We start from the raw sequence: 22,485 nt of genomic DNA on the forward strand, positions 1-22,485 counted from the left end.
CAAGGGTAACAGGAGAAATTGGACCCCAAAAGTTGTTGTCCTATTTGTTCTGAGTACGCTGATACCCCATATGTTGGGGTAAACTCCTGTTTGGGCACACGGGAGAGCTCGGAAGGGAAGAAGCACTGTTTTACTTTTTCAACGCAGAATTGGCTGAAATTGAGATCGGACACCATGTCGCATTTGGAGAGCCCCTGATGTGCCTAAACAGTGGAAACCCCCCAATTATAACTGAAACCCTAATCCAAACACACCCCTAACCCTAATCCCAACAGTAACCCTAACCACACCTCTAACCCTGACACACACCTAACCCTAATCCCAACCCTATTCCCAACTGTAAATGTAATCTAAACCCTAACCGTAACTTTAGCCCCAACCCAAACTGTAGCCCTAACCCTAGCCCTAATGGGAAAATGGAAATAAATACTTTTTTTAATTTTTCCCTAACTAAGGGGGTGATGAAGGGGGGTTTGATTTACTTTTATAGCGGGTTTTTTAGCGGATTTTTATGATTGGCAGCCGTCACACACTGAAAGACGCTTTTTATTGCAAAAAATATTTTTTGCGTTACCACATTTTGAGAGCTATAATTTTTCTATATTTTGGTCCACAGTCATGTGAGGTCTTGTTTTTTGCGGGACGAGTTGACGTTTTTATTGGTAACATTTTCGGGCACGTGACATTTTTTGATCGCTTTTTATTCCAATTTTTGTGAGGCAGAATGACCAAAAACCAGCTATTCATGAATTTCTTTTGGGGGAGGCGTTTATACCGTTCCGCGTTTGGTAAAATTGATAAAGCAGTTTTATTCTTCGGGTCAGTACGATTACAGCGACACCTCATTTATATCATTTTTTTATGTTTTGGCGCTTTTATACGATAAAAACTATTTTATAGAAAAAATAATTATTTTGGCATCGCTTTATTCTCAGGACTATAACTTTTTTATTTTTATGTATGTAGTGTTTGTTTGTTTTTTTACTTTTACGCTGGTAACCAGGGTAAACATCGGGTTACTAAGCGCGGCCCTGCGCTTAGTAACCCGATGTTTACCCTGGTTACCAGGGACCTCGGGTTCGTTGGTTGCTGGAGAGCTGTCTGTGTGACAGCTCTCCAGCGACCAAACAGCGACGCTGCAGCGATCCGGATCGTTGTCGGTATCGCTGCAGCGTCGCTTAGTGTGACGGTACCTTTACTGTGGACTCATCTGGCCTCTGTTCAGCTGTTGTCTTTCTTATGTACACAAAACTGTGGTTGACCGTGCTTTTAGGCATGCCTAAACAGACTGACATTGCCCGATCATAGACCAGTCGGCGTCCAGTGTCTCCATCTGCCTCATTATAGGGAATCTTCCGCCGGGGGTTCCGTCTGAATCACGTATTTCATAGATTTACACAGATAGCCCGATGTAAGTGCTCAGCTTAGCATCGAGCTTTATTGCTATCTTTGGGAGGCAAACGTCATGACAGTATTGGGACCTGGTAAGCGCCCAAGGTCCCTAGAACTAGGGCGCCATGATCTATCCCTGTCTCCCGGATTACTCGTGAAGGTGGAGACGCCGGGTTCTCGAGCCTTGCTGTACTCCTATATCTGTCCTTACCTGGCGCCTACCCCACCCAGGGTAGTAGGAAGCTGAAGTGTATAAGAACACACCAACAAGACAAATAAGGGAAGACAGACAGGGATAAATGAGCATAGAAATCATACAAAATACACACACCAAACACAGTGGGACACAGGAGAGTTAAAGGAAGGAGAAACCAAATAGAGGAGGATGAGGATGTGCACACAGACAAACCTCCAAGCAACAATCTCCAAACATGAACGACACCTCCAATTCCAGAACCAGGCAGCAATAACGAACACTGGCAATCCCTAAGTGTCAGAGGTGAGCATATATAGCAAAAGTGAGTGGCCAACACTGAACAGCTGAGACGATCCAAGTAGGAAAACTCCAGGAGCATCAAGTGAGCAAATTAACCCTTGCGCTCTCGGCAAGAAAAAAACTGCACTGTTGAATATAATGAAGTACTTCGAACCAGTGCAGGAGTGCATAAAACCAGACACTGCGGTCTTCTAGCCCCCTCTATTGTACTACCCCCCCCCCCCCAAAGAAATTCATTAATTGCTGGTTTTTGTTCATTCTGCTGAACAAAAAGCGGAATAAAAAGTGATCAAAAAATGTCATATGCCCAAAAAGGGTACCAATAAAAACGTCAACTCGTCCTGCAAAAAACAAGACCTCACATGACTCTGTGGACCAAAATCTGGAAAAATTATAGCTCTCAAAATGTGGTAACGCAAAAACCGCAAATGAAGCTAAATATAGATCATGGACCTATATTTAGCGTCATTCTCCGGGGTTTTGCAGAAATGAGCATCCTGCATTAGCGGAACTCGTGTCTGCAAAATATTTTAACCCCTTCAGATGGATCTACATCGTTGGACGTGCCAGATCCTCGGAAGGTATGTATATTGTTGGTTTATTTTATTTTTTTAATTTACAGATCGAGGGTCTTCAGTGAGTGGATTGAGAGTAGAATAAATTAATACAACAGCCTTTGTGATTTTTTTTTCAATAAATTAATTTTTAATAATGTGGTTTTTTTTTTAACCCTTTACTAGTATTGGATTAATAATGGATAGGTGTCATAATTGACGCCTCTCCATTATTAATTAGGCTTAATGTCACCTTACAATAGCAAGGTGGCATTAACCCTTCATTACCCCATATCCCACCGCTACACGGGAATGGGAAGAGAGTGGCCAAGTGCCAGAATAGGCGCATCTTCCAGATGTGCTTGTTCTGGGGTGGCTGGGGGCAGGTGTTTTTAGCCAGGGGGGGCCAATAACCATGGACCCTCTCCAGGCTATTAATATCTGCCCTCAGTCACTGGCTTTACTACTCTGGCGGAGAAAATTGCGCGGGAGCCCACGCCAATTTTTTCTGCCATTTAACCCCTTACTTTACTAGCTAGAACGGCCAAATTTTGCATATACACTACTAACATTAGTAGTGTGGAATATGCAAAAAAAAAATGGTGATATGAGATGGTTTACTGTATGTAAACCAGGTCTCATATCATGTCTGGTTTGTGAAGGAGAAAGCAAAAGCCGGTAATTGAATTACCAGCTTTAAAGCTATCTCACGCTGCATTAAATATATATATATATATATATATATATATATATATATATATATATATATATATATATATATATATATATATATATATATATATATATATATATATATATATATATATGTGTCTCCCTGACATATATATATGTATATATACCTATTCTATGTGTATATATCTACTCTAATCTAACCTGTCATTGTGATTTTACTGTACTCTACGCTGAATTCCCGGCTTTTCTAAGGACACGGGTGCGTAAAAATCGGACAGCACTCGCATGGTGCGAGTGCTGTGCGGTTTTTTTCTCGCACCCATTGACTTGCATTGGCGAGTCTCGTCCGAGAATCGCAGCAATACGCAGCATGCTGCGATTTTTTTCTCAGCCGACAGATTTTTCTCAGTCCGATTTCGGCTGAGAAAAAAATCGCAAATGGAATGTCACCTATTGATTAACATTGGTCCGAGTGCAATCCGATTTTTTATCGGATTGCACTCGTCCGTTTTCCTCGCAAGTGGAAAGGGGCCCTTAGGGTTGTGTCAGGGTTAGGGGTGTGGTTAGGGTTATGGTTGGGATTAGGGTTTGGGGTGTGTTGGAGTTAGGGTTGGGGTTAGGGGTGTTTCGGTTACCGTTGGAATTGGGGGGTTTCCACTGTTTATGCATATCAGGGGCTCTCCAAATGCGACATGGCGTCCGATCTCAATTCCAGTTGAAAAAGTAAAACGGTGCTCCTTCCCTTCCGAGATCTTCCGTACGCCCAAACAAACCCAAAGCCCAACGTATGGGGTATCCGTGTACTCAGGACAAATTGGACAACTACTTTTGGGATCCAATTTCTCTTGTTACCCTTGGGAAAAAAAAAATTTGGGGGCTAAAAAAATCATTTTTGTGGGAAAATTTATATTTTTTATTTTCACGGCTCTGCGTTATAAACTGTAGTGAAGCACTTGGGGGTTCAAAGTTCTCACAACACATCTAGATAAGTTCCTTAGGGGGTCTACTTTCCAAAATGGTGTCACTTTTTGGAAGGGCTAGGTTCATATTAGCGTTTCTGCATGTGCAAACGCATGCAAAAGCAAGCTTACGCCTGCGCATCATCTTTCGCAAGATGCAAATAAAAACGCTGCATGTGCATGCGTTTAAATGCATTTTTGGCATGGTTTTCATTTTTTATGTGCATGGTGGAGGCGGTGACATCATTTTCTGGACATGCGCAGTCTAAAGTATGCGTACGCATGTCCTTACATACCAATGTGTTCCCATAGACAGTAATGGTTTTTTTGACGCACTCATGCCCCTGCGCATATTTGATGGATTTTTGCCGCCTCCAAAAATGCAACATGTTGCGTTCACTGTGCCTCGCCGCACACCGCAAAAATGACGCATGCGTATACAAAAGCGCACATGTTAAAGATATGTATGGCGCATGCAGATCTATGCGGATCAAATGCTGTGCACAAAAGACGAAAATATGAAATCCGCCTAAGAAAGATGATGTTCACGGTGCCATCGAAGGAATAAAATAATCCATTCTATCCATAAACCGAGAGATGGTGAGGTAACACTTAGCTAATTTAATTGAATTTAAATATCCTGGTGCAGATTAAATACATCCTATGGTACTGAAAGTGTTAGCAGAGACAATTGCAGAACCACTAGCCAAAATCTTGGAAAACAGGAGAAGTCCCAGAAGATTGGACAAATATTGTCCCTATTTTCAAAAAAATAGGAAAGATAGAGCCAGGAAATTATAGGCCAGTGAGCATTACTTGTATACCAGGAAAGATTAAGATTTTAACAAATTATTAAACAGCATGTATGTAATTACTTGTGTAAGAATACAGTAATTAACCATAGCCAGCATGGGTTTGTAGCAAACAAGTCATGCCAGACTAAGGCTACGTTCAGACTAGCGTTGTGCGCCGCTGCGTCGGCGACGCAACGCACGACGCACGCAAAAACGCTGCGTTTTGCGACGCGTGCGTCGTTTTTTGCCGAAAATCGGACGCAAGAAAAATGCAACTTGTTGCGTTTTCTTGGTCCGACGCTTGCGGCAAAAAAGACGCATGCGTTGCAAAGCGCAACAAACGCATGCGTCCCCCATGTTAAACATAGGGGCGCATGACGCGTGCGTCGCCGCTGCGTCGCCCGACACACACTAGCACAACGCTAGTCTGAATGTAGCCTAAGCGAATTTCCTTCGATGATGGAATCACTGACTTGGCGGATGAGGGAAATACGGTAGATATAGTATATCTCGACTTCAGCAAAATAATTAATAAAGTATCTCATGCTATCCTTATTGAAAAAATGACCAAGTATGGGATTGACAAGGCTAATAACTTGATAACTGGCTCAGTGATTGTACTCAGAGTGGTAATAAATGGTTGCACATCCAACTGGAAAAGTGTTTCAAATGGGGTACCACAAGGTTCTGTCCTGGCCCTAGTGTTGTTCAACATTTTTATAAATGTTCTAGATAAGGGAACTGAAGGTAAACTGATCAAATTTGCAGATGATGCAAAGCTAGGAGAGATAGCTAACATTAGAAAAGAAAGAGAAAAGCTTGAACAATAGACAGCGATGAATAGATTGGCATTTAACAGAGAAATGCAAGATTCTGCATCTGGGCAAGAAAAATGAAAATTACATCTATAGAATGGGAGAAATAGAACTAAGCAACACCACGTGTGAAAAAGACTTGGGTGTACCGCACCATTGCAGTGCTGGGGTCCTGGGTTGAAATTCCACCAAGGACAACATCTGCAAGGAGCTTATATGTTCTCCTTGTGTTTGCAAGGATTTCCTCCGGGTAGGCTGGTCTCCTCCCACATTCCAAAGACATACTGATAGGGATTCTAGATTGTGAGCCCCAATGGGGACAGTGCCAATAATGTTTGTAAAGCGCTGTGGAATTAATGGCGCTATATAAAAAGAATAAAGTAAATAAATACTAGTAGATCACAGACTGCACATGAGTCATCAATGTGATGCAGTAGCAAAAAAAAGGCAAACACAGTTCTACGATGTATTAAGAGAAGCATAGAATCTAGATCACATGAAGTAATACTTCCCCTCTACAAAAAAAATCTAAAAAGTAAACCAGCTGGAGTAAAACTAGGAAAAAATATCCAGTTTCATCAAAGTGTTTACATCAGAAATCTGGAATAAAATTCTTCAAAATAATGTGAATTTTTGTGCAATGCAAGATTGTGCGACTTTGCAGTATTCATGGTAGCTCTGCCAACATGCACAGATCTGGAGTGAAAAGTGGCGACACTGACTTGGCTAAGTTATGATGAGTTGTGGTGTATCTTATGTCACAAATCTAACTCCAGTCCAAAAGGAAACATGCCCACTCATCAAGATTGGCATGAATAATGCTGGTATTGATGAACCAAGGCCAAAGTGTCTAAAGATGTGCCCTGACTGAAGCAGCGTGCCAAAACGCGCGTTGGGGAGGACGCCATCCAGGAGAGCGAGATCCATACCACCTGTGTAAGCGGCATTATTTTTTTCCACTTTTGGTTTGACTTTCATATACGATATTTGATCTCTTCTCTGTTTTACAGCACTCTTGCTGTTTCATTGTGCCTGCACTGCATACTATCCTTAACATTGCTCTTATCCACGCCATGGATTCATGTTAATATCCTCCGGTACTTTGCCTCACTAGAGATATTTATTTGCACTTAAGCACTTTATCAACATGACATCCATTCCACATAACTTCTTGAGTCCACTTTATTGTTTATAACCTTTACATTGTTACTGGCACTTTGTAATTGGCCGGTTTACAACTTATCGTTTATGGCCATTTCTCATCTGGGTGTGCTGCCTTGTTTTTAATGAACTTTTTGTGTACATTGATTTGGTTTTCCCATTGTAACCTGTATACTGTTAATAAATATTATTTTTTTTTACCGCACTTTGATTGGACTTCATGGTCGGCCCTTCTCTTCCGCATTTTGTTTCTCTGTGATACTCCGACTGTCCTATGCTAATGATATATAGTCCAGCTTCACGTTTGCAGGGACATTACTTTTAGTCACATGGTACTTTGATTATTATTATTACACATTGGTACTCTGCTACTGTGAGCATTCCTTTGTTCTGTTTCCTTTGTTTTATACAAAATGTGTCAACTAGCATGACCCACTGTGATGAATTGGTGCATTTTCAGGTACCAGTCTCCGTTTACGATCGGATTAGTAAATCTGCCCCAGTGTCTCCTGTTCTTACCCAGTTTTTCATTTGTTTTCATATGCACTTTCTTTAAAGGGACACTGTCACCTGAATTTGGAGGGAACAATCTTTAGCCATGGAGGCGGGGTTTTTGGGTGTTTGATTTACCCTTTCCTTACCCGCTGGCTGCAATATTGGATTGAAGTTCATTCTCTGTCCTCCATAGTACATGCCTGCACAAGGCAAGATTGCGTGGCTGGAACTCCACCCCCACCTCCCCGCACCTTACAATGGGGCAGCGGATGCGCCGGAAAAATGCATCCGCTGCACCCATTGTGCAATGCAGCAAACGCTAGCGTCGGAATCTCTCCCCGACGCATTGCGACGGGGAGATTCCGACGCTAGTGTGAAAGAAGCCAAAGGCTTGGCGCACATTTATCATGCCATCTGTGCTGAGCGCTTACACCGGGGTTTCCGTGTAAATCTCTGAAATACGTGAATCAGACAGAACTTCCGGCAGAAGATTCCTTATAATGAGGCAGATGGAGGCACTGTGGACGCCATCTGACCTGTGATCTGGCGGTGTCTGTCTTTTTAGGACTGCATAAAAGCGCCGTCGGCCACAGTTTTGTGCACGTCTGAAAAGGACCCCGCTAAACAGAGGCCAGACAGAGTCCAGAGTAACTCTGCTGCCTCATTATAGTGAATGGATCCCTCAGGGGTTTCATCTGAATCACGTCACTCAGAGATTTAGATGGAAACCCCAAAGTAAGTGCTCAACATAGAGCACCAGATAAATGTGATCCCAAGCGTTATGTAAAATGTTCCCAATAAAAGCTTAAACTCAATCCACAAAAAAAAGCAAGCCTAACGTCTGTCATCTGTTAACGGAAATATAAGAGGCTTCCACGTTACTTTTACCACAAAGGCTCTGGAAAACCAAAATGGCTCCTCACCCGCCAAAAGATATTCAGCAAATTCTGCGCTCCCAAATCCAAATGCCCCCTCCCTTCTGAGCCCTACAATGTACAGTCCCCACAGAGCCCACCTAACTTACTGGTGCATGCCTCCAGAAGCACAGGTTGGGCATAACATACTGGTCACTACAACAGCAGTTTGCAACTTTCACTCGACAACATTTATTGCTGCTTGTTCCTGGAAAATACCTAATGGAATCAAAATAGTCACTACACTTGTAGATAAATTCCCAAGGGGTGTAGTTTCCCAATTGAGGGAGATTCTGCTTTTCTAGAAATTAGGGGCTCTGTATATGGAGTCCGCAAACTGTTCTAGGAAAATCTGCGCTCCAGGAAGCAAATAGTGCTCCATTCCTCCTGAGTCTCTCCGTATGGTTAAGTAGTACTGTACAGCCACATACAGTGGATATGGAAAATACCCCTTTAAATTTTTCACAGTTTCATTGCAGCCATTTGGTAAATTCAAAAAAGTTAATTTTTTGCTCATTTATGTACACTCTGCACCCCATCTTGACTGAAAAAAACAGATGTAGAAATTTCTGCTTATTTATTAAAAAAGAAAAACTGAAATATCACATGGTCATAAGTGGTCGGATCCTTTGCTCAGACACTCATATTTAAGTCACATGCTGTCCATTTCCTTGTAATCCTCCTTGAGATGGTTCTACTCCTTCATTGGAGTCCAGTTGTGTTTAAGTAAACTGATAGGACTTAATTTGGAAAGGCACACACCTGTCTATATAAGACCTCACAGCTCATAGTGCATGTCAGACCAAATGAGAATCAAAGAAACTGGCCAAGGAGCTCGGAGACAGAATTGTGGCAAGTCACAGATCTGGCCAAAGTTACAAAAGAATTTCTGCAGGACTCAAGGTTCCTAAGAGCACAGTGGCCTCCATAATCTTTAAATGGAAGAAGTTTGGGACCACCAGAAGTCTTCCTAGACCTGCCGGTCAGCCAAACTGAGCAATCCTGGGAGAAGAGCCTTGGTGAGAGAGGTAAAGAAGAACCCCAAGATCACTGTGGCTGAGCTCCATAGATGCAGTAGGGATATAATAGAAAGTTCCACAAAGTCAACTATCACTGCAGCCCTCCACCAGTTGGGCCTTTATGGCAGAGTGGCCCGACGCAAGCCTGTCCTTAGTGCAAGACATATGAAAGCCCGCATAGTTTGCTAAAAAACACAGGAAGGACACCCAGACTATGGGAAATAAGATTCTCTGGTCTGATGAGATGAAGACAGACCTTTTTGATGATAATTCTAAGAGATATGTGTGGAGAAACCAGGCACTGCTCATCACCTGCCCAATACAAATCCCAACAGTGAAACATGCTATAGCATCATGCTATGGGGGTGTTTTTCAGCTGCAGGGACAGGACGACTGGTTGCCATTGAAGGAAACATGAATGCAGCCAAGTACAGAGATATCCTGGATGAAAACCTCTTCCAGAGTTCTCTGGACCTCAGATTTTGCCGAAGGTTCACCTTCCAACAAGACACTGACCCTAAGCACACAGCTAAAATAACAAAGGAGTGGATTCAGAACAACTCTGTGACCATTATCGACTGGCCCAGCCAGAGCCCTGACCTAAACCCAATTGAGTATCTCTGGAGAGACCTGAAAATGACTGTCCACCAATGTTCACCATCCAACCTGACGGAACTGGAGAGGATCTGCAAAGAAGAATGGCAGAGGATCCCCAAATCCAGGTGTGAAAAACTTGTTGCATCACTCACAAAAAGATTCATGGCTGTACTAGCGCGAAAGGGTGCTTCTACTCAAAACTGGGCAAAGGGTATGAATGCTTATGACCAAGGCTCTCATTGCCTTCTGAGCTTTGCACTGTGCCTGAAAAATATTTACCGATAACATGTAGGGTATTGGTGCACTCAAGAAAAAAATGGACCTGAGATTGTTGTAAAAAGCCCCTAAAAAATAAAAAAAAAATTGGGGCCAAAACAACATTTTAGTGGTAAAAATGTAATGTATTCTTTCTTTACCACTCGGTATAAAACTCTGTGAGGCACGTGTGGTGTTAATATGATCACTGCACCCCCAGATGAATTCATTGGGGAGTGTAGTTTGTAAAATTAATTCACATATAGGGTTTTTTTGTTCCTCTGGCACCTAAGGGGCTTTGCCAATGTGACATATGGGGTATCGGCGTACTCAAGAGAAATTGCACAACAAATTATATGGTGCAACTTCTGTTACACTTATGAAAATCAAAAATTTGTGGCAAAAATAACATTTTTATGAGGAAAATGTGATGACCCATTCCTTGAGGGATCTAGTTTCCAAAATGGAGTCACTTGTGAGGGGTTTGCACTGTTTAGGCACATCAGGGGCTCTCCAAATGGGACATGATGTTCGCTAATGATTCCAGAAAATTTTACATTCAAAAAGTCAAATGACGCTCCTTCTCTTCCAAGCCCTGCTGTGCACCCAAACAGTCGTTTTCTCCCTCATATTGTATTCAGGAGAAATTGTACAACAAATTGTATGGTGTAATTTGTCCTTCTACCCTTATGAAAATGCAATATTTTGTGCTAAAAACATATTTGAGGGGAAAATTTGCTTTTTTATTTTTACAGCTAAACGTTATAAACTTTTGTGAGGCACCTGAGGGTTCAATGTGCTCACTGAACATCAAGATCTCTTTGCTGAGGTGTCTAGTTTCCAAAATGGTGTCTTGTGGGCAATTTTCACTGTTTCGGTCCATCAGAGGCTCTCCAAATGCGACATGGCATCCTCCAATTGTTCCAGCAAATTTTGCATTCAAAAAGTCAAATTGCGCTCCTTCTCTTCCAAGCTCTGTCGTGCACCCAAACAGTGGTTTTCTCCCTTATATGGAGCATCAGCATGCTCAAAAGAAATTGCACAACAAATTATATGGTGCAATTTCTTCTGTTACCCATATGAAAATACAATATTTAGTGGTAAAAATATTTGTGGGGAAGATTTGATTTTTTTTTTATTTTTACGGCTCAACGTTGTAAACGTCTGTGAAGCACCTGAGGGTTCAATGTGCTCACCACACATCTACATAAGTTCCCTGAGGGGGGGCTAGTTTCCAAAATTGTGTCTCTTGTGGGGAATTTTCACTGTTTAAGTACATCAGAGGCTCTCCAAAACGTGACATGACGTCTGCCAATTGTTCCAGCAAATTAGCATTCAAAAAGTCAAATGGTGCTCCTTCCCTTCTGAGCTCTGCCGTGCACCCAAACAGTTTTCTCCCTCATATCAGGTATCTGCATGCTCAGGAGAAATTACACAACAAATTTTGGGGTCCATTTTTTCTTGCTACACTTGTCAAATTAAATAAAAATTGGATCTGAAGTAAATTTTGTGTGAAAAAAAGTTAAATGTTCATTTTTACCCCACATTCCAAAAATTCCTGTGAAGCACCTGAAGGGTTAATAAACTTCTTGAATGTGGTTTTGAGCACCTTTAAGTGTTCAATTTTTAGAATGGTGTCACTTTTGGGTATGTTCTATCATATAAACCCCTCAAAGTGACTTCAAGTGTGATGTGGCCCCTAAAAAAAAAAAAATAAAAAAATGGTGTTGGGAAAATGAGAAATCGCTGGTCAACTTGTAACCTTTAGAACTTCCTGGAAAAAAAAATTGGGTTCCAAAATTGTGCTGATGTAAAGTAGACATGTGGGAAATGTTAAGGTACACATTAAGCGACGCTGCAGCGATACCGACAACGATCCGGATCGCTGCAGCGTCGCTGTTTGGTCGCTGGAGAGCTGTCACACAGACCGCTCTCCAGCGACCAACTATGCCGGTAACCAGGGTAAACATCGGGTAACTAAGCGCAGGGCCGCGCTTAGTAACCCGATGTTTACCCTGGTTACCATCCTAAAAGTAAAAAAAACAAACACTACATACTTACCTACAGCCGTCTGTCCTCCAGCGCTGTGCTCTGCACTCCTCCTGTACTGTCTGTGTGAGCACAGCGGCCGGAAAGCAGAGCGGTGACGTCACCGCTCTGCTTTCCGGCTGACCGACGCTCACACAGACAGTACAGGAGGAGTGCAGAGCACAGCACTGGAGGACAGACGGCTGTAGGTAAGTATGTATTGTTTGTTTTTTTTTACTTTTAGGATGGTAACCAGGGTAAACATCGGGTTACTGAGCGCGGCCCTGCGCTTAGTTACCCGATGTTTACCCTGGTTACCAGTGAAGACATCGCTGGATCGGTGTCACACACGCCGATCCAGCGATGTCAGGAGGAGTCCAGCGACGAAATAAAGTTCTGGACTTTATTCAGCGACCAACGATCTCCCAGCAGGGGCCTGATCGTTGGTCGCTGTCACACATAACGATTTCATTAACGATATCGTTGCTACGTCACAAATAGCAACGATATCGTTAACAATATCGTTATGTGTGAAGGTACCTTAATGGTCATCATGTAGCCGCATGATTTGGACCTTCTACAGTGGTAGTTTTGTATAGTATGCTTTTGAACATACAGTACAGACCAAAAGTTTGGACACACCGTCTCCTTTAAAGATGTTTCTGTATTTTCATGACTCTGAAAATTGTACATTCACACTGAAGGCATCAAAACTATGAATTAACACATGTGGAATTATATACTTAACAAAAAAGTGTGAAACAACTGAAATTGTCTTATATTCTAGGTTCTTGAAAGTAGCCACCTTTTGCTTTGATGACTGCTTTGCACACTCTTGGCATTCTCTTGAATTGCACAAAAATCTAGTTAATTTTCAAGTGTTTTATTCCAGTTTTCCAGAGTAAACACTTATGAATCAAAGCCCAAACTTATTCACTCTCTAGCCACCAACCTCTCCACTGCAGCTTGTAGCTCGCAATGTGCGATCTCTGCACCAGGGAGGGGGGACACTGAGGAGCTGCCAATCTTGCTAGCTGAGTGGAGACTGAGTTTACACATTTAAGGCCACATACACACATTCAGTTTTTGGTCAGAATTTTACATCAGTATCTGTAAGCAGAAATCAGGAGTGGAACAATGAGTGAAAATTATAATAGAAACACATCACCACTTCTGCATTCATCACCCATATTGGCTTACAAATACTGAGGCAAAATACTGACCAAATACTGGATGTGTGCACGTGGCTTAAAAGGGATTATACAGCCATTCTGACATGGGTTTTCATAGCAAGTACACCAGCCTCATCAAGTCTTTGAAAACTATTCAGGTCCTTTTTAAGTTACTCATTTATTCCAGCCATTTATGAGAATTCTAGTGGCAAATATTCTACTTGAGATGAATAAATATACAGTGAGTTGGTTAAACATTTCCTTGATTCTTCAGTGGTGACAAGGTCCAACACCAAGCGATGAACACTATTGAATGCAATAATGCCATGCAGTGTCTGTCTTAATGAAACGTGTTATATTCAATATCTGTTATATCCTTTTGGTAGTAAACATTTGCAATTCTAGATGTACGCGCATTGTTATGTTCTAACATTTTTTTGCTGTACTTTTCCTAATAATCTCTTCAATCCAGGTCCATGGGATGGTTGTCTCACAGAGCTGGAAATTGCTTAGCATGCTTGATCAGTTACTTTAATAACTGTAATAGAAGTGAATGTAGAGAGCCAGCCATGTGCAGATACCTCTCCATTTCCAGCACTGTTAGGTGGGACTAACCATAAAATCTGGATTGAAGCAAATATTAGGAACAGTACAGCAGAAATTGTTAGTACAGAACAATGCTTGTAATGGGAGTATAGAACAAATTGCAAAGCACCAGAGACGTCTGAGGACTAACCTCCCCAGATCAGATCCCACGCTAAGGGAATGGTTGCCAACTGAATTCTTCTTTTCTGGTCAACTGATACAAATAGTGATATGTCTGCAGCCCATAAGACTGATATGAAAAATGACAACAGCTGAAATGAGAATTACAATAAAAATCAGCACAAACCTCTCCTGCCTAAAGAAGTCACAGGAAAAACTGGCCCACATTTTAGGGACTGTGCAGCAATTTAAGGATAGTTGGTAAACCTTGGTGGAGGTTATGTGCTCCTCACATTGCCACAAGCATGGTCAGCGTTAGGTGAGGGGGGCAAACTGGGAAAATGCCCAGGGCCTCCACACATAAAGGGGGCACCCTGCTTCTGCAGTCCCTTTATGAAGTGCACAGAGGGTGTACAGCATTCCTTACAGTAAATGTTGTACATCCTCTGTAATCCCGGCACACATCTCTCTCCCTCTATCTTGGGGTTCTGTGGACCCTTTCAATTGCTCCCTAAATTAGTATGGCTGGGTTTCCCTCACAACAAATAGATTTTGATAATTTGTCAGCAGAAGCAATACAAGTGTTCACAAAATCGGGGACCTCTGATTACCCTACATTTATCCCTGTAGCTTTTCAGAATCTGCTTAATCTTTAAAACACATACACGATCCTGGTGGGAAGTTGCTTAGTTATTATTATAGCGCCATTTATTCCATGGCGCTTTACATGTGAGGAGGGGTATAAATAATAAAAACAAGTACAATAATCTTAAACAATACAGGTCACAACTGGTACAGGAGCAGAGAGGACCCTGCCCGCGAGGGCTCACAATCTACAAGGGATGGGTGAGGATACAGTAGATGAGGGTAGAGCTGGTCGTGCGGTTTGGTCTATCGGGGGTTACTGCAGGTTGTAGGCTTGTCGGAAGAGGTAGGTCTTCGGGTTCTTTTTAAGGTTTCGATGGTAGGCGAGATTCTGATATGTTGTGGTAGAGAGTTCCAGAGCAGGGGTGATGCGCGAGAGAGAAATCTTGTACGCGATTGTGGGAAGAGGAGATAAGAGGCGAGTAGAGAAGGAGATCTTGTGAGGATCGGAGGTTGCGTGCTAATCTCCCTCGATCTGGGGCTCCACGCAAAATCCCACCCCGTGGGGTCAGAATGATCACAAGAACGGTGAGCAAAAATCCCAGAACCACGCGGGGGGGACCTAGTGAATGAACTGCAGACAGCTGGGACCAATGTAACAAGGCCTACCATAAGTAACACACTACGCCACCATGGACTCAGATCCTGCAGTGCCAGACGTGTCCCACTGCTTAAGCCAGTACATGTCCGGGCCCATCTGAAGTTTGCTAGAGAGCATTTGGATGATCCAGAGGAGTTTTGGGAGAATGTCCTATGGTCTGATGAAACCAAACTGGAACTGTTTGGTAGAAACACAACTTGTCGTGTTTGGAGGAAAAAGAATACTGAGTTGCATCCATCAAACACCATACCTACTGTAAAGCATGGTGGTGGAAACATCATGCTTTGGGGCTGTTTCTCTGCAAAGGGGCCAGGAGGACTGATCCGGGTACATGAAAGAATGAATGGGGCCATGTATCGTGAGATTTTGAGTGCAAACCTCCTTCCATCAGCAAGGGCATTGAAGATGAAACGTGGCTGGGTCTTTCAACATGACAATGATCCAAAGCACACCACTAGGGCAACGAAGGAGTGGCTTCGTAAGAAGCATTTCAAGATCCTGGAGTGGCCTAGCCAGTCTCCAGATCTCAACCCTATAGAAAACCTTTGGAGGGAGTTGAAAGTCCGTGTTGCCAAGCGAAAAGCCAAAAACATCACTGCTCTAGAGGAGATCTGCATGGAGGAATGGGCCAACATACCAACAACAGTGTGTGGCAACCTTGTGAAGACTTACAGAAAACGTTTGACCTCTGTCATTGCCAACAAAGGATATATTACAAAGTATTGAGATTAAATTTTGTTTCTGACCAAATACTTATTTTCCACCATAATATGCAAATAAAATGTTAAAAAAACAGACAATGTGATTTTCTGGATTTTTTTTTCTCAGTTTGTCTCCCATAGTTGAGGTCTACCTATGATGTAAATTACAGACGCCTCTCATCTTTTTAAGTGGTGGAACTTGCACTATTGCTGACTGACTAAATACTTTTTTGCCCCACTGTACCTGTGTGTCATCTCCTCCTTTATATAGCATATATCTGTGTGTCATCTCCTCCTGTATTAGACCTCGTTCACATGTGTTTTGCTCAGTATTTTTACCTCCGTATTTGTAAGCTAAATTGGCAGCCTCATAAATCCTTAGCCAACGGGAAGCCCTCCCCCCTGGCAGTATATATTAGCTCACACATACACATAATAGACAGGTCATGTGACTGACAGCTGCCGTATTTCCTATATGGTACAGTTGTTGCTCTTGTAGTTTGTCTGCTTATTAATCAGATTTTAATTTTTGAAGGATAATACCAGACTTGTGTGTGTTTTAGGGCGAGTTTCATGTGTCAAGTTGTGTGTGTTGAGTTTTGTGTGGCGACATGCGTGTAGTAACTTTTTGTGTCGTGTTGCATGTGACAGGTTAGTGTAGCAAATTGTGTGCAGCGAGTTTTGCGCGTGGCGAGTTGTGTGGTGCGTTTTGAGTATGTGCAAGTTTTGTGTGAGGCAACTTTTGCATGTGTTGCAACTTTTGTGCATGTGGCAATTTTTCCGCGTGTGCAAATTTTGCGTGTGGCAAGTTTTGCGTGAGCCTAGTTTTGCATGTGGCGAGTTTTGCGCGTGGCGAGTTTTGAGCGGCGACTTTTGTGTTGCGACTTTTATGTGGCGAGGTTGGTGTATGTGTGGTGAAATGTGTGCTGAGGGTGATATGTGTTCAAGCAGGTGGTAGTGTGTGGCGCATTTTGTGTGTGTGTGTTCATATCCCCGTGTGTGGTGAGTATCCCATGTCGGGGCCCCACCTTAGCAACTGCACGGTATATACTCTTTGGCGCTATCGCTCTCATTCTTTAAGTCCCCCTTGTTCACATCTGGCAGCTGTCAATTTGCCTCCAACACTTTTCCTTTCACTTTTTCCCCATTATGTAGATAGGGGCAAAATTGTTTGGTGAATTGGAACGCGCGGGGTTAAAATTTTGCCTCACAACATAGCCTATGACGCTCTCAGGGTCCAGACCTGTGACTGTGCAAAATTTTGTAGCTGTAGCTGCGACGGTGCAGATGCCAATCCCGGACATACACACATACAGCTTTATATATTAGATATACTAAATACACTGTATGTAAACTACAAAATGTATCAGTTTCCGATAATATGTTTATAGCCAGCCTGGATGTAGAAATGCATTATATCAGCATTAAACATGATATCGGCATACAGGCTGTTGAATTTTTCTTAAAATCATGTGGTTCTCATCACCGTGAACACAATTTCTATGTTCTTACACATTTGTTTTTGAGCAAAATTTATTTTTGTTTTTTGTTCAAGAGATGAAGATTTTTTGGAGGAATGTTCTGTTCTCTATAAAAGGTTTAAAGATAAGGGCTCTCTTTGAAAACCCCTTAAATAAAGCTTTTCACTGTGCGATATATATACCCAGAGAATCCGGCTTCTGCAAGTTAAAAAAAAACCCTGGCTACAGAATAAAGATGTACAATTGATATGATGCATTGGTACATCTATGATCAAGGTGCATTTGAGGTTAAAAAGATATTGACCGAACACTATTAGGTCGGATAAGGACTTGTGTGACCCAATTTCCTACCATGATATTTTGAAGAGGACCCAATTTGAAGAATATGCCAATTCCAATTAATTTTTCATAAGTGATTGAACCAAGTAATAACTGGTATGATTTAAGTGCGGACATTGCAAGGCGTATACAGTAGTTATATTTCTACAGTAAAACAATTCTAAAACCCAAAACCGCCAGAAAAACATATGTTATTAAACATTTTGCAAACTGCACCACCTCAGGTATAGTTTATGCAGCTAGATGTTCTTGTCCCCTTCTGTATGTTGGCAAAACTAGTCAATAATTTAGAATACGTGTATTACAGCAGATCGGGGCTATAAGAAATAGTTATGACACTCAAGTGTCACGACACATGAGATTCTGTCATAATTTGGACTCTCTAGCTGTATAATTTTGTGGTATTCAAAAAATAACCTTAAACAGAGAAAAGGCAATCTTGATCAACTACTATTGAAAGAGGAAGCAAGTTGGATATGTCATCTTGGTACCTTAAGTGCTTTAACTGACACTCTAATGCTATGTCTTGCCTTTAGAATATATACTATATGTACTTTGAGTCATTAACCTATGTTAAAATGATGTGTGAATATATTATAGGGGTACTATACCTTATCTTATGTTTGTGCAGGTTTTTGAACCAATGAGAATATGTTGGTCACCTAAAGTTCTGCTATTGTGCAAAAAAAAGCTATCACGAGATTACTGCGACAGAGAGGAGCCGAAGACTGCAGCGTCTGACTTCTCCTACTCCTGATCTGATTAGAAGCACTTCATCTTCATATTAAAGATGAACTTAAAGATTAAACTTCTGTCCCTTACTTCATCCTTTGGACTTACTCAGTGGTACTCCGCAGCCAACCACACAGACGTACATACATTAGACCTGGTATTCACCCGTCTATGCTCTCTATCTAACTTCACCTCCTCCCCTCTCCCTCTATCCGACCACCATCTGATCACCTTCTCATCCCGGTCCTCCTCACCGGTCACCCATGTCCAGCAACATGCGCACCCCCGCAGAAACCTTGCACACCTAGACACCCACACACTCTCTGACTCCATCCTACCACTGGCATCCATATCCTCACTCCACGACACAGACAGTGCCGCCGCTTTCTACAATGCCACTCTCGCATCAGCTATTGCCATGTTCGCCCCTCTCGTCCATGGCAGAGTGTGACATATCAATAGACAACCTTGGCACAATAACACCACTAAAAAGCTCCGGCAAGTGTCCAGGGTTGCAGAGCGACGTTGGAAGAAAATACACTCGCAAGATGACTTCACTGTATTCAAACAAGCAACACTCGCTTTTAAATCTGCTCTCACCTCTGCTAAACAGGCCTACTTCACAACCATCGTATGTTCCCTATCCTACAACCCCAAACAGTTATTCAAAACCTTTAACTCCCTCCTCCGCCCCCCACTGCCCCTCCAACCTCCCTCATCTCTGCCGAGGACTTTGCCACACACTTTAAAAATAAGATCGACCAGACAAGGCAAGCCTACATTGGTCTGGTATACAAAGAGGTTATGGTGGTTGAACAATGTCCAAACCCCATAACTTCCCTATCCAACATCACTGAAGGGGGGCTTAATTGTCTCCTCTCCAAATCGCACCTCCTCCCCAACCTCACCACCACACTTATCCCATCCCTAACCCACCCCTTCAACCTATCACTAACTTCTGGCACCTTCCCTTCTGCTTTCAAACATGCCACAATCATGCCTATCCTTAAAAAGCCAACCCTCGATCCAACTGCTATGTCCAGCTATCGCCCAATATCGCTGCTCCCATTCGCTTCCAAACTCCTGGAGCAGCACATCCACTCTGAACTTTCCTCCCACCTCTTATCTTACTTGCTCTGTGACAATCTACAATCTGGTGTCCGCCCCCATCACTCAAATGAGACAGCCCTGACCAAAATCACTAACGACCTACTTACCGCCAAAGCTAATGGACAATACTCTGTACTCCTCCTTCTAGACCTGTCCTCTGCTTTCGACACAGTTGACCACTGCCTCCTACTCCAGATCCTCTCCTCCTTTGGCATCAAAGACCTCGCCCTATCCTGGATCTCCTCGTACCTTTCCAATCGCACATTCAGCGTCTCCCACACTACCTCCTCATCCCACCCGCTCTCTGCTGGAGTCCCCCAAGGCTCTGTTCTAGGACTCCTATTCTTCTCAATCTATACACTTGGCCTGGGACAACTCAAAGTCCCATGGATTCCAGTACCACCTCTATGCTGATGACACTCAGATCTACCTCTCTGGCCCAGATGTCACCGCTCTGCTGTCCAGAATCCCAGAGTGTCTATCAGCCATATTCTCCTCCTTCTCTCGCTTCCTCAAACTGAATGTGGACAAATCTGAACACATCATCTTTCCTCCATCCCATAGATCTTCCTTACCTGACCTATCTATCACAATCAATGACATCATGCTTTCCCCTGTACCGGAAGTCCGCTGCCTCGGTGTAACCTTTGACTCTGCCCTGTCCTTCAAACTGCACATCCAAGCTCTGTCAACCTCCTGACGACTCCAGCTCAAAAATATCTCCAGAATCCGAAAAAAAGTAGTAATAGAGACCGCGCATAAGGGAGTACAATAGAACAAAGATAAATATGCGATACCGCAGCACTTAATGGTATATAATAGAACTAAAAGGTCCCTTAGTTACTGTGGACCAATACAATCAACAAACAGCGATCCATAAAGAGGCCCGGGCAAAATCACTAAAACCAAAATAAAACCTAAAATATGTATACATATATAGTAACACAAAAAAGATGGGCTATGTCACTCGGCATATATGGTAATCGTACCTGTAACTCCTGGGTAACCGCGTAAAGGAGCTGTGCCGAGCAATGTGGCTGTATAATAGGCTGGAATAAGGGCGCCCACGTGCCAGGTGCAGAGCTGCGCGTGGCGCTGCCAAGAAGAATGACCGGCGCCAATTGTAGGGATGCGGTGGAAAGTCCACAGATTCCCGGAACGGAGCTGCACGGTTTTATTTTGGTTTTAGTGATTTTGCCCGGGTCTCTTTATGGATCGCTGTTGATTGTATTGGTCCACAGTAACTAAGGGACCTTTTAGTTCTATTATATACCATTAAGTGCCGCGGTATCGCATATTTATCTTTGTTCTATTGTACTCCCTTATGCGCGGTCTCTATTACTACTTTTTTTCCTATCCTTCGTTTAAGGTACCTTCACACATAACGATATCGTTAACGATATCGTTAACGATATCGTTGCTTTTTGTGACGTAGCAACGATATCGTTAATGAAATCGTTGTGTGACAGCGACCAACGATCAGGCCCCTGCTGGGAGATCGTTGGTCGCTGAATAAAGTCCAGAACTTTATTTCGTCGCTGGATCTCCCGTGGACATCGCTGGATCGGCGTGTGTGACACCGATCCAGCGATGTCTTCACTGGTAACCAGGGTAAACATCGGGTAACTAAGCGCAGGGCCGCGCTTAGTAACCCGATGTTTACCCTGGTTACCATCCTAAAAGTAAAAAAAAACAAACAGTACATACTTACCTAACGCTGTCTGTCCCCGGCGCTGTGCTCTGCACTCCTCCTGTACTGGCTGTGAGCGTCGGTCAGCCGAAAAGCAGAGCGGTGACGTCACCGCTCTGCTTTCCGGCCGCTGTGCTCACACAGACAGTACAGGAGGAGTGCAGAGCACAGCGCTGGAGGACAGACAGCGGTAGGTAAGTATGTACTGTTTGTTTTTTTTTACTTTTAGGATGGTAACCAGGGTAAACATCGGGTTACTAAGCGCGGCCCTGCGCTTAGTTACCCGATGTTTACCCTGGTTACCGGCATCGTTGGTCGCTGGAGAGCTGTCTGTGTGACAGCTCTCCAGCGACCAAACAGCGATCCGGATCGTTGTCGGTATCGCTGTAGCGTCGCTTAATGTGAAGGGGCCTTTACACCAGGAGTGGCATTTCCCTGGTTTTGAGTCCAGCTGCAAAGGGTTTTTACTTTGAGGTTGAGTAAGCGCTAGTGTGTTTAGTATCATATTTCCAGAATTCGTCCTTTTTTCAACTGTCAATCTACTAAAATGCTTGTGCATGCCCTCGTCATCTCCCGCCTTGACTACTGCAACATCCTTTTCTACGGCGCCTCCCTGCTAACACCCTTGCACCTCTCCAGTCCATCCTTAACTCTGCTGCCCGACTAATTCATCTCTCTCGCTACTCCTCCGCTTCCCCCCTCTGCAAATCTCTTCACTGGCTCCCATTCCCTCAGCGTATCCAGTTCAAATTACTAATACTGACCTACAAAGCCATCCATAACCTGTCTCCTCCATATATCTCTGAACTAATCTCCCGATATCTTCCCTCACGTAATCTCCGGTCCTCCCAAGACCTCCTTCCTCCACACTTATTCGCTCCTCATCCAATCCCCTCCAAGACTTCTCCCGAATATCCCCCATCCTCTGAAATTCTCTGCCCCAACACGTCCGACTATCAACCACATTCGGATCCTTCAGATGGAACCTGAAAACCCATCTCTTCAGGAAAGCCTACAGCCTGAACTGACCCCGCTGCCTCCTCATTACTACCGAAGCTACCGCCTCACCAACTCCGGAGCTCCTGCAACCCTCAACCTACTGTCTCCTTCCTCATAATCCAGTAGAATGTAAGCCCG

Source organism: Ranitomeya imitator, chromosome 3 (genome assembly GCF_032444005.1).
Source record: "Ranitomeya imitator isolate aRanImi1 chromosome 3, aRanImi1.pri, whole genome shotgun sequence".
Taxonomy (NCBI): Eukaryota; Metazoa; Chordata; class Amphibia; order Anura; family Dendrobatidae; genus Ranitomeya; species Ranitomeya imitator.